Raw genomic sequence first — 14,658 nt, forward strand, 5'->3', positions numbered from 1 at the left:
TAGGCAAGTGAAGGTTAAAAATTGAACTCTTAAACGTTCATAACTTACATTTGGTAATTGTGACCATTTGTAGATTTTGAAGAAAACGGGATTTGAGTTTGAGTGAGCGGAAGAAGTGGATAAGGTATGTAAATCTTTGCCCTTTCTTCTTTTGGCATGTCGGTTTGGATACGAGCCTCGGAAATGACTCTACTCTTTGGAATCTACGCCTAAATTTGTCCCTTTTTCGTTCAATAGAATTGAATTAAATATTTATGAATAGTTGGAAAAATTGCCTAAACCTCTAGAACTTGTACAAATACAACCCAACTATCTTAATACTCTCAAAAGTAATGTCATAAAGCTTAAGCACATAATTTGTGTACACCACCTTATTTGACTGAGGTGGGCCCACTATTCTCGAAATTTTCTTTGCTATTCTATTTGACTTAGGTTGAGTAGAATTCAAAATACTAAATGACTATTATTTTAATTATTACATCAAGCTCAATAATATATTTTAAAGTATGGAGATGATTTCAGATAGAATATTTTGATATAAACTAGCGTGACATCAAAAAGGCATGTGCCATGATTATTGTTCAATTTCGTTTATAGAATTTCTCATCAGGATTATGCTATTGAGTCTCTATAATTGTTTTGTATTTTGAATGGCATTTATATTCTTACTACTCTGCTCGTGCCCACTATTATGATATCATTCGCCGAAACTCGGGCCGGCTTTATAATCGTGCGCCCTATATTACGGGTCCCAAAACCTTGCCATAGGGTCGGGTACAATTTATGGTGTCATGATGTGATATGGCATATGAGATGTTCTGATGATAAGACATGTTGTGATGATATGATGTGTTCGGGGTTTGTATGGAGATTTGAAACCTTCCGGAGTATGATGTGTTGTGGTACCAGCGTCAGGGTGGTGACCACATTCCTGAGCCTTATGCATGATTTTTATTTGCATTACGTACATATGTTTTCAATACAGATTTTGATGTCCTGGTTTGGTATGTTCTCCTTGTACCTTTCCTTTTAGTTACGATCTATATTCTTTATGTTTGTGCTTTACATACTCAGTACAAAGTTCGTACTGACCCCTTTTTTGGAGGGCTGGGTTTTATGCCCGCAGGTACAGATGTTCAGGATCCATCAGCGTAGGCTAAATACCTTCTGCTACTACAGAGTGCTCCCTTGACCCAGAGCCCACATTTTGGTATATGTCTTTCTGACGTACCCACTCTTGTATATTTGACCATTTGGGTACGGTGGGGCCTTGTCCTATCATATGTTTTCATTATGTTTTGGTAGAGGCCTGTAGACATCAGTGTGGGTCATGGGTAATGTATGTTTATTTTTTTATGACTTCTATTTTAATACGGTCCCTTCCATTATAATGGCCAAAATAGCCCATATGTTTGTATATATGCTCATATCCGGCGATGCGCATTCCGTCGCCCCTTTTGGCTTGATATCTTATTTTATGCATGTGCGACTTTGGTATGTAAATTCATTTGGGTGTCCAAATAGGGCACCAGTCGCGGCCCGCAAAGCTGGGTCGTGACAAAAGTGGTATCAAAGCCCGGTTTATCCTTAAAGTGTCTACAGGTTTATCGGTGTGTTGTGCACCATATCTATAAATAGAAGGCTACAAGACATTTAGGATGTTATCTTTTTTTCTCATCTTAGATCGTGCGATAGAGCCGTCTATCGGGATAATCTCTCCCTAGCAGACTATTAGGTGTGCGGCCTACCTATAAAGGAAACTTATTTCTGGCCTCCTTTCTTGCAGGTGGGTACAGGCGGTGGTAGAAAATGAAGAGACTAGCTCTAGACAGTATAGGGGGTGCAGAGAAGGCCCCCAGGGTACACATGGGACCCCAGGCTCCAGGACCAAGCAGGCAGAGCCTCAGTTATTCAATTGAGACTGATCCCTTTAAAGACCCTGATTATGTTATAGAGACCCTGATTATGTTATTCAATTAAGATTGATCCCTCTAAAGACCCTGATTATGTTATAGAGATCGATCCCTCGGAAGACCCAATGACAGGTTCCCCGGAGCATCTGGTGACCAGGGAAATGGTTCTGAAAGCCACGCTGGCAGTTTTTATAATAGAGCGTTATGTCAGGATGTCTCCTACTGTAAGTGTTACGGCATATTCGATCCCTCTATCTTGGTCATCGGTGAACTAGGAGTTACCTGGATATCGATGTCTTTTAGATTCCAGCGAGGAAGACGACAAAGGACAGAAAATCAAATAGCATCCAAATAGAGACGGGGAGCATACTTCACCTCCTAGTTCACCAGGTAGAGCTGGGGACTGATCGATCATTGGTATAGGGGAGTGATAAGTATAGTTTTTGCTAGATATATGGGGAAAGTTGTCATTTTTGTTTCGGCCTAATGTAGGAAGCCCTGTGCTGCTGGGATATGAGATATTATAAACATATGTATATATTGTCCTTGTGAGGCATTGTGGATGTGATATGCGATGATATGGATGTATATATACGTTGGCCTTGCACGGCGTTGTTGGTATTTTCTGAATGCAGGTTTGGGATAGTAGGGAATATAGAGAAAACTCTGCCAAAATTTTCAAGAAAATAAAGAATGAACTATAAGTGTATCATACGGCTTAGAAGTTGATACCGAGTACCCCTATTATGATGAACTGAAACTATAGGGGTACCCTCCATGTTGATGGTAAGGGGGACCCATGTTTACTTAGGAAGTGTTATGTTGGAGGAAAACTCCTATTGGAGGACAAGGTATCCAGCAATTGGATTCCACTTTGATAGGTAATGTACAGAACCCTCAACCATAAGTGGTGAACAAGATAAGTTGTTCACGACTCAAGAATGAACCATTGGTGGAGACCTAAGGGATGAATGCGATCATACCAGCACTAACGCACCAGACTCCATCAGAACTCTTAGGTTAAGTGTGCTTGGGTAAGAGTAGTACTAGGATGGATGACTCCCTGGGAAGTGAAAGGGAAAAAGAAACACAAGTATCCGTACCTATTCCCTACATCTACAAGTAATCCTAACCTTTGGAATTTTGATATTGAGTGCTCGATGGAAGTATATGTTATTGCAGTGGAACAGAAAGACTCTCCATATGGTCTGTATAATATTTTGAAGAAGGTTTTATTTAACATTCGAGGACAAATGTTCTAAAGGGGGGGAGGATGTTACATCTCGCACTTTTGCGCATTCGGAAAAAAATGATTTGCAAGGAATGAGTTTATGAATTAGTTTTTTTATTTTATTTAGTGCTGGTGTGATGTCCATGGGAAAATAATTGTGTGGAAATACGGAGAAAGACCAAGGGTAAAATTGAGGAATTTGGAAATTAGTTTTGTGAACTACAAAAAATTAGACATATAGTCTTGGGCTCAAACAAAGTAATAATAATAAAAGAAAAGAGGTCCAACCATAAGGAATGGCCCATAGTCCAAAAAAAAAGATCCAAGCCCATATAATTTAGTCATGTTATAAATGAATAAAAAGGGATAGTTAGTCATAAGGTCCTAGAAGTTTCAAGACTAAGTGAGAAAAGAGAAAAATAAGAGGAAAAACAAAGAGAGAAAATCGGCCAAGCATAGCCAAATTTTGGCTATTGAAATCTTGTCCTAAAAATTATTTTCTTCTAGTATTCCCACTAATTCAAGGGTCCTCTACAATGTGGTGTAGTTATTTCAGAGGATAGGGTGCTTGTTTCATCAATTTAGCACCTTGATCAAGTGAAGGAGTTATGAGAAAAAGATAAGAATTAATCCCATTTTAATATGTGGGGAAGGTTTATTTCTTTTGTAGAGTGTAGAGATGGATAGACTTTATGGAAATATGGAAGTTTGTATTGTGGTATAGTGCTATGTATACATGTTCTTATATGGGCAAGATTTATTAAATTTTTCTTGTAGTATTCTAGTGGTAGTTATTGTAGAATTTATATTGGAAATGGAAGTTGAATGAATTTAGTTGAAGTTTGAAATATGGGGTAGGGTGATGAGATGGAAAGAATTAAGTTTGTGTAGTATGTTAGTTGTTGTTGTGATTTTTATAATATAAATGAAGCTTAAATAGTTTAAGTTTGTATTGAAAATGGATTGTAGGGAATTATGTCATTCTAGTATGAATTTATAATATTATGAAAATAAAGAGGTTAAAGTGTGGATTGTTGTTATTGATTGTTGATGTTATTGGCATAGTTGTTGACATTGTGGCCAAGTTGAAATCTCGGGGATGTTGAATTTATAGGGGAGGTGCTGCCCAAATTTTTGTAGGCAAGTGAAGGTTAAAAATTAAACTCTTAAAGGTTCATAAATTACATTTGGTAATTGTGACCATTTGTAGATTTTGTAGAAAATGAGATTTTAGTTTGAGTGAGCGGAAGAAGCGGATAAGGTATGTAAAGCTTTATCCTTTCTTCTCTTGGCATATTGGTTTGGATACAAGCCTCGGGAATGACTCTACTCTTCGGAATCTATGCCTAAATTTGTCCCTTTTTCGTTCAATAGAATTGAATTAAATATTTATGAATAGTTGGAAAAAATGCCTAAACCTCTAGAACTTGTACAAATACAACCCAACTATCTTAATACTCTCAAAAGTAATGTTATAAAGCTTAACACACATAATTTGTGTACACCACCTCATTCGGTTCAGGTGGGCCCACTATTCTCGAACCTTTTTTTGCTATTCTATTTGACTTAGGTTGAGTAGAATTCAAAATACTAAGCGACTAATATTTTAATTATTCCATCAAGCTCCATAATATATTCTAAAGTATGGAGACGATTTTAGAAAGATTATTTTGATATAAACTAGTGTGACATCAAAAAGGCATGTGCCATGATTATTGTTCAATTTCGTTTATAGGATTTGTCATCAAGATTATGCTATTGAATCTCTATAAGTGTTTTGTATTTCGAATTGCATTTAGATTCTCACTACTCTGCTTGTGCCAACTATTATGATATCGTTCACCGGAACCCAGGCCGGCTTTGTAATCGTGCGCCCTATAATATACTCGGCAGTATGATGTGTTATCGGTCCTGAAATCTTGCCATAGGGCCTGGTACCGTTTATGGGGTCATGATGTGATATGCTATATGAGATGTTCTGATGATAAGACATGTTGTGATGATATGATGTGTTCGGGGTTTGTATGGAGATTTGAAACCTTCCGGAGTATGATGTGTTGTGGTACCAGCGTCAGGGTGGTGACCACATTCCTGAGCCTTATGCATGATTTTTATTTGCATTACGTACATATGTTTTCAATACAGATTTTGATGTCCTGGTTTGGTATGTTCTCCTTGTACCTTTCCTTTTAGTTACGATCTATATTCTTTATGTTTGTGCTTTACATACTCAGTACAAAGTTCGTACTGACCCCTTTTTTGGAGGGCTGGGTTTTATGCCCGCAGGTACAGATGTTCAGGATCCATCAGCATAGGCTACATACCTTCTGCTACTACAGAGTGCTCCCTTGACACAGAGCCTACATTTTGGTATATGTCTTTCCGACATACCCACTCTTTTATATTTGACTATTGGGGTACGGCGGGGCCCTGTGTCATCATATATTTTTTTTATATTTGGTAGAGGCCTATAGACATCACTGTGGGTCATGGTTCATGTATGTTCATTTATTTATGCCTTCTATTTTAATACGGTCCCTTCCGTTATAATGGACAAAAAAGCCCATATGTTTGTATATATGCTCATATCCGGTGATGCGCGTTCCATCGCCTCTTTTTGGCTTGATATGTTATTTTCTTCACGCGCGGCTTTGGTATGTAAGTTCATTTGGGTGTCCAAATAGGGCACCAGTCGCGGCCCGCGGAGCTGGGTCGTGACATATTTGAACAATTCATTATGTTATCTCGTATTCCTTGTTGCATGTGATAATCTGAATCTTTTATATCTTTATTTAGATGTTTTGAATTACTCCCTCGTTCCAATTAATTTTGATCGTTGATCTATTCCCTTGAAAAACCGAGCTAGATACTTGTCACAACCCAAAATTTCTGGTCATGATGGCACCTACTAAACCACAAGTAGGTAAGTTAGGCCTTAGTCCAAAACCAATAATAACAGGCCTAGGGAGTAGAATAAATAAACAGAAGAAAAATTACACAAATTTAAAGGAGAAAAAACAAAATTTAAGAGGTAGTATATATACAATCCTCGAACGAGGACAAAAGTATAAACATCCATCCTAAAATGCAGTGGATACTGGTGCAAGGTTACTAGAAAAGATCGAGTAGGAACTAGACATATACAAACTACCTGAAAATATAAAAGACTAGTAATAAATATACAAAGGGGGAAAAGTCAACCCCGAATGCCAATAAGTTCACCCTCGATCTCTGAAATACTAGTACAACAACATGAGGATCAACAGGGGAAACTAGAATACAGATCTGCATCAAGAAAAAAGATTCAAAGTGTAGTATGAGTACCAAAACAATAGGTACTCATTAGGCATCATTGGCAAGTCGAGCTTGTGATTGCAATAACATAATAATAAATGAGTAAATAAAAAGGTAATACGGCAACAATAAAGGCATAACCATATACGAATCATCATAAATCTAACAAGGTAAACTACAGAACAAATAAAGATACCTAAACCCTAACTGGACCCCCATAATCCCAGAAGGCACAAACAAAGCATCACATTAAAATCATATAATCTATAATCAGACCGAACACCTACAAACCCGATGAGTTCACACAAAAGCTATACTACAAGACACAACTTAGTAATAAACACGAACACCTTCCCATAATTTGACATCGGGTTAACATCAGGTAATTTAGTATCTCTCAGAATATTATGTGACACGCACCAAGCCTACACCCTAGGCGTGGTGGCACTTAAAACCATTGTTGGTACCAAGTAAACCCTTGGCCGAACTGACTTGTGACCGAATGACTAACACACTTGCGGAAACTTTAAAAGACATACATTTAAAACATTTAAACAAACTTAAAAAATCTCAATCTTACTTTATCCAAAAGTATGAAAATAGTTTTGAATATAAATAATAATAATGTTTAAAATATTAGAATATATAAACTAAATTGACTCACTACTTTGTCCATGAAGCCTCCACTAAACTAATATTGATACCGGGACAATACCGAAGGCTACCTGACTACTCCACTCAAAATGACTAATAATTAACTGACCTGAACTAACTAAGTTGGAGCCCTCTAGAACTAAGAAGGTCTCAACAACTGTTGATCAAAAGATCTTACTAGAGTATCTAAGAATGTAAGTACCTAAATCTGCATCATAAACCGGTGCAGCGTTGAATGAAGTTAGTACATAAAATGTATGATATGTAATAAATCTTAATGAAAATACTGAACTGAACTGAATAATCATGCTGAAAGGAATACTAAAAATAACTTGACTGAAAGTAAAATAGTGAAGTGTAATGAAAACCTCAAAGCTTTACAACTGAACTAAGATAATAAATTCAACTCTTTAAAATAATACTCTACGTTTCTTGGGGAGTTTCTCTAACCAACAACCATCACTATGAGTTAATACTCAAAATAGTTCTCTGAAGTCATTATGGACTTTACTCATCTGACTGAAGCTTCTTTCTCAAACTGATAATGCTTTCCTTAAAAGTAATGCTTTTTACAAAAATGAAGTAATTCATTTGAAATAACTCAAGTTCCCTAAAAACTCATTCCCAATATTGAATGCAAAATACTTTAACTCACTCAAACTCTGAAAATTATGCATAATGAATAGTAATACATTATAAATTATAAATTTGAAATAAATTTACTTTAGTTTAAAACAATGCATAAATTATGGGAATATAAAATATTCAATAACTCAAATAGGGTTCATGTGAAAATAAACATGAAAAACAATGAAGAATTAAAATCGAAAGATCAGAATTTATATGAAAAAACTATATACTCAATGATAATACTAAAAATTCCATAGAACGAATCAAAACTCATTTGAGAAATCAAGGAAACATGGGTTAAAACCCTGGGTTAATCGCTCAGTGACTAAATTTAGAAGAAGGAAATGAGGACGAACTTAGTCCAACACTATGGGTAGCCTTACATACCTGAAAGAACTAGGTTCTTGAATAACTTTGAAGAACATGCATGAAACCCTAGTTTTCTTCTATTGATTCTTGCTTTTAAGTCTTGAGGATGTTTTTGAGATTAATGAGTTCAAATAGTAATGCTAAGGACCCTAATTAGATAAAAACCATTGGGATTTAGGCTTAGAAAAGAGGGAAAATACTAAAATAACCCCTCTTAAAATTAACAAAAATTGTCTACGAGGGCCATGTACGTTCCGTAGAAAATTCTACAACCCGTAGAAGCCTTTCCTGGGAAATAGGCTAGGAATCTAGGCTTCAGGATTTCATAGTTTGATCCCAACTACGGCTCGTAGATTCTTGACGCATAGTTGGGCTCACAGAAATTTCTACGAACCGTAGGAAGGATCCCTAGAAGAGACATTGGATCATAATTAAAGACCTTTTTCCACAAGCTCAGTCTACGAGCCATTAAACTTCCTACGACCCATAAGTGTAGCTCATAGGTCCAAAGAGACATTCTAGTAGCTACTAGAATATGCACCTAGATTCTATGACCAGGGTTTACAACTCATAACAAATTCGAAAAGTAGTGGAGGGGTCCGTAGATACCAACCCCCTAACTGATCGCCAGTTCCTATGAGAGGTACTCTACGACCTTAGAATTTCCTATGGATCATAGGAAGGGCCCGTAGATGGCTAGGACAATTTTTACCATGTGGTATTTTGGTCTTTTCCCACCTTTCCCAAACCACAATTGGGATGTTTTGGGACTAAAATATGTCCCTTATCATTACCAATGATGCATTTCCCTCATTGAAACTTAGAATATTTTGAGAGCAAGGATTGGAGAGGAGAAATGCTAGGGTTCAAGTATTTTAACCAAGCTTTTTATGTTTTGCTTAGATAATCATCATTACAGGTATGTAAATTTATTCACAATGTTGGATTAAGTTTGTACTCATGACATATATCTTCATTCAGTCAATATGAGTTTGAGTTTGAGTTTATATTTCATGATATATTGAGTATTGAGTTAGTTATGTAATCTTTCATTGTGTTTGATCTATATTCATTTATATTGAGGTTATTATTATGAGTTCAAGTTCTCGAATGAATGAGTATTTATTCATGAGTTTGGGTCATTGAGTTCTTGCATTATATTAATGACTTGAGTAAATTCTTAGCTTATTGATCATTCGAGGATGAATGATCCCAAAGGAGAAATATTGTAACTCCCCATACTATTTTAACTTAGATCAATCTTGAAAAGCCTTGAAAATATTGGAAAAGTAAACTGTCCAGTGGACCTCGAGTTCTACCTAGGACTTGTAGGAAGTTCTATGAGTCATAAGGATGACTCATAGGTCCCCCAAAGAGTTAGAAAAATTTTAAGTTGAGAAAGCCCTTTCTACAACTGGCTTCCACGTCCTGTAGAAGTTTTCATGGACCGTAGAAAGTTCAATACCTTTTTCAACGAGCTCACTCTATGAGCCATCAAACTTTCTATGAATCATAAATCTATCTTATAAGTCTAATGACACATTCTAGTAGTTACTGGAATGTGCACCCAACATTTTTCCACGAGCGCACACTATGAGCCACCAAAATTTCTACGACTAGTAAGTCTAGCTTGTAGATCCAATGATACATTCCTATAGCTATTGGAATGTGCACCTAGATTCTATTACTAGGGTCTATGACCCGTAACAAAATTGGCGAGCCATAAAGTGCTCTGTAGGCCCCCACATCCTACGAGAGGTATCCTACCGCCCATAGAAGTTCCTACGGACCATGGAAAAGTCCTGTAGAGGGCCAAGGTAGTTTTCAATGAGTGTAATTTAGGTCTTGTCCCACCTTTCCTGTTATACCCCATGCTTTTGCACCTCGGGACATTGTTTTATATGTCTTGAAAGGTGCCACGTGATCTATATTATCTATCCCGTTATCAAATAACTCTAAAGAAGAGAGGATGTGATGCCCTATAATAAGTGAAGGTTGGGAATAGAATTATAGGAATTTAAAAGAAGTTGGAGGCCAAATAACAAGTCGCGTAACTCGACTTACTTGTGTGAGCTACCAACTTGGAGGTCATACATATTTAAGCTACTTGAGTACATGCCGAGCTTACGTAGCAAGGATTACATAGGTTCTTAAAGTGAGACAAGATTACAACCCACGGAAGAGGTGGAAGGAGGCATAGCACCTACTCGGAAACAAGTAGGTGACAAACCTACTAGGGGTAGACCCCCCACCTACCACGTGGAAGAATATGGGTGACTATATGGCATGAGGTGGCACCCTAGGGGGCTGCCACATGTCACCTTAGGGGGTTGCCACGTGTCACCCCTAGGGGGCTGCCACATGTCTGTTCCTAAGGAGGTGTATATGTGTATGTTATGCTAAAGTAAATCTTATTTTCAGCAACATTTCTTAGCCAAATTGAGAGTAAAAACGTGAGAGAAAGTAAAGAGTAGCTACGGGTTGCCCCAATTCAAGATAAGGCTCCGACTTTTAGTCCGTGAATTAATTATTTATGGTATCCCATGGCTTCATGATGGTGTTTAATAGCGTAAAATTACTATTTGGGGAAGCGAAGAAGGGACGCAAACAGCCCGTCAATTTTCAGTATGTTAAGAGAACTTCTGAGGCAAGTTTTAACGAGTTTTAGCAAGGTATGGCTTGGTTGTCTTCTCCCACATTTTGGTAATGGTTTGGAAATTTTATGAAGGTATAAATATGTATTGGAAATATGAAAATATACATGGTATGACTAAAGAATGTTGAAGGTCATGTAGGGGCTGGTTTGACGAAATTTTAACGGGTTAAAGTTTGGCTAGAGTCGTTGTTATTGTGGTGTTGTGTTGGGCATTGTTTTGTAGTGTTGCAGGGATGGAAAATGACTAAAAATGACTGTATATTCTTCTGGTTTCAGCAACATGACACCCCGGTTCGTGTGGTTAAAGGTTTTACGAAATAGAGATTAAAAACCCTATTTTGGTATCATAGTTTTAAGCAGTTGTTTGGAGTTTGTGTTGGGTAATGTTGAAGTGGTTTACTTATATATATGCTGCTGATTGTAGTTGTTATTTGGCTGCTATGGTTTGGGGGTTAAATTGAAAGTTCGGATAGGGCAAGCTATAGAGGAGATGCTACCCGATTTCCGTTAACTCCTTAACTAACTAATAGACTAGTCGAGACTAGTCGAGAAAGGAGAATACGAAATTGATTCCTATGGGTGCTTGGTTTTGGATTTAGAAGATGGAAGGTTGAAGGTTACTAACATTAGTATTACTTTCATGATAAATAGGTCAAAGGAGTACTGAAGCGAGCTTGAATGCGATTAATCCATAATGAGTATGTAAGGCTATCCCTTCTTCTCTTTTGGCATATCTTAGATGTAGGTATTATGTATATGAAATTGGGAGTAATTCCATTCTTAAAACTCTGAGTGTGAGTTAAGACACTTGTTCACTTCCTAGTGATTAGAACTCCTGTAACATGTTGAGTCATTACCTTTCAAGTCTTCCATGTGATGAAAAGTAGTACATGTAAAGCTTGTCTTTTCCCACTTATAGAAAGGCTGGACTATAAGTAATATAGGACATGGATTTGGAGGTAACTTTATTTATAAGTTCTGGGTGTAACTCGTGACTTGTAGTCACTTTGGAACATTAAAAGTCTGAAAGTAGTTAAACTACTATTTTCGAGCCTTCTATATAGTGAATAGTAAGTGGAGATGCCAGCTCTTCTTCCTAAAGGCTCTATAGTGATAAATGTTTTTGATTGCATAAGTTGTGTCTTTGCTTGCATCAGTTATGTGGTATTGTCTTGATGCATGTCTGTGATTCCTGAGGACCCAATTGATATAATTCCTAATGACATCTAAAGGGTACTTTGGATAATTACTTTCCTGGTCTTCAGGTGATGGTTCACTTGACTGTTTCATTGAGTCTCAGAGGGTGACTTAGTTGCATATGGTTTCTCACTACTCTACTCGTGCATGTTGTAACTGTTCTTTCTCCCATACCACGATAGGTCAGGTATTATATCGGGCGCAACTTTACTACTTCTTTCGCCGAGTCTCGGGCCGAGTACGTATAATTCTATGTATAAGGAGACGATTACGTACGTGAGGCATGGTAATATTTTATGATGATATGATTATTCATTGAGTCCCGGGCTGACTGTAATATGATGGTATGTATTGTAATATGATGGTACATGTGTGATGGTATGTGTGGCGAAGTAAAGAAGGAATACTGAGTTCCTCCTTAGAGGGATGGGTACAGTATGTATATATGATTATGGTATGCTATAAACGTACACCACTCCCTTCACTGAGTCCCTCACTAAAGGTTCGGATACCTTATATAGGCATGCATGTGAAAATATAGTTATACAATTGTGACCCTGAGCCCCATAATAGATTGGATGAAATATGATGACATATACAAAAAGATTATGTCGTATACGATGATATGAGGCCGTATGCGATGACATGATGAAGTAATATATATATGATGAAAAGAGATTACACCATGATAATATGATGGTATGTTGTTATGATGAAACGATTATGACCCCGAGTCCACTAGAGGGCCGGGTACAGTGTATGATAATATTTATAACTACATGTCTTAAGATGTAGGCACAATGATTGTTAACTGTCATATTTGTTTCCTGCATCCCTATGTCAGTTGTTATCTCAGTTATATTATGTTATTCTTTATATACTCAGTACATATATCATACTGACCCCCGTTCTCCGGGGGGCTGTGTTTCATGCTCACAGGTACAAATATTCATTTCGTAGATCAGCCAGCTTAGGATTTCCGCTCAGCTATGTTGGAAGTGCTCCACTGTTCTAGAGCCTAACTTTTGGTGCTGGTCATTTGATGTATGCATTTGTTTATTTAGAGGTATGGTGGGGGCCCTGTCCCGCCATATGTTACCATTCGCAACACTTAAAGATTTGTAGACATATGTATGTGGGTTGTTTGTGAATGTATCTCAGTTGTACCTATACGGCATGTTGTAAATGTTTTTATGTTACAATAGCCTTGTCGGCTTGCGTGCCCTTTCATGATATGATATGAATGAAAGAGGCTAGATGTACATGAAAAAGTTTTGACTTATTGGGGTTTTTGGGAGTAGTATCACCTCAGACACGATTCAACTTGACTACAGCTGATAGATACGTATATGGGGGTCCAGGTCGGACCCATGTCGCGGCCCATGGGGTTGGGTCGTGACAGAAGTGGTATTAGAGTAGTTCATTCTTGGAGTGTCTACAGACCGTGTCTAGTAGAGTCTTGTTTATCGGTGTGTTGTGCACCACATCTATAGATAGGAGGCTGTAGGACATTCAAGATGTTACCTTTCTTTCATATCTAAGATTGTGCGATAGAGCCGAGTCATAAGGAATGAAATTCCTCATACAAACTTGTAATTTCAGCAGAAGGACAACATTGATAAAAGAAAGTAACTGACGATATTGAAAGTTACAGAGCACGCAGGTAAGCAAAGGTACGAAGGAGATATGTCAGGTAAGGTGTGGAAATACGATTAACATGTAAAGTTGAAAAGTAGACAGGGAAGTGTAACAGGTACAATTCTAGTGGACATATAAGGTAAGTCCATTTTCATACTAATAATTGTGTGCGCCTTGTGTGGCTGTGATATGATATGATGTGAATATATATGTTGGCCTTGTAAGGCATTGTTGGCATTTTCTGCGTGCAGGTGTTGAGATAGTAAGAAATATAGAGGAAACTCTGCACAAATTTTCCTAGAAATAAAGGAGAATGAGATACGGGATTGTAGTATGCCTTGCCCATAATAAGAATAATATTTGACTAAATACAAGTAGGGCGGACCTTGAGAAATAAGTTAATTGCTGAATTGATAGCAATAGAAACTAGGAGGTCGATATTGGTATGGTAAAATAAAGTTGAAAAAAACCTTGTGATCCTGAGAAGATGATTTAGGGGAGACTAATAGATCTGGATAGAATGATATAGTAAGGCCCTGACTGAATTGATACACAAGGATAAGCTATGATGAGCTATAGTTAAAAGAAGTAACGGTATGATTAAGACAAGAGTACAAGGGAAAAAGAATTGCGATGGATATGAAGTATTAATAAGATAGCTTATGGGATATGAAGGATATGACTAACTAATAAGAGTAAGTAACCCATGTAAGAATTATGAGAAAGGTTAAGAAGCATTATACTAGGGGACTGAATGCGAACAGTATATAATGTGAATATAATGAAGATCATTATGAGAATAAGAAAAGCCTAATAAGGAAGTAACTAAAGAAAGTACTCAAGATAGACGTGATTAATTAAGTACAAGTATCGGATAAAAAAGGAAATGGACAGCTACGAACTGAGGGCATAGTGCGATAAAAAGGTGATAAGACAAGACCACTATTAAACTGAAGTTGATATGGTTTTAAATAAGATTAGAAGTTAGCATCAGGTACACGACAAGGGTGAAAGCTCATGAAGCGTAAAGAAGAATTGACTCCATCATGCAAAATGATAAGATCCTTTGAGGATAG

Source organism: Solanum dulcamara, chromosome 4 (genome assembly GCF_947179165.1).
Source record: "Solanum dulcamara chromosome 4, daSolDulc1.2, whole genome shotgun sequence".
Taxonomy (NCBI): Eukaryota; Viridiplantae; Streptophyta; class Magnoliopsida; order Solanales; family Solanaceae; genus Solanum; species Solanum dulcamara.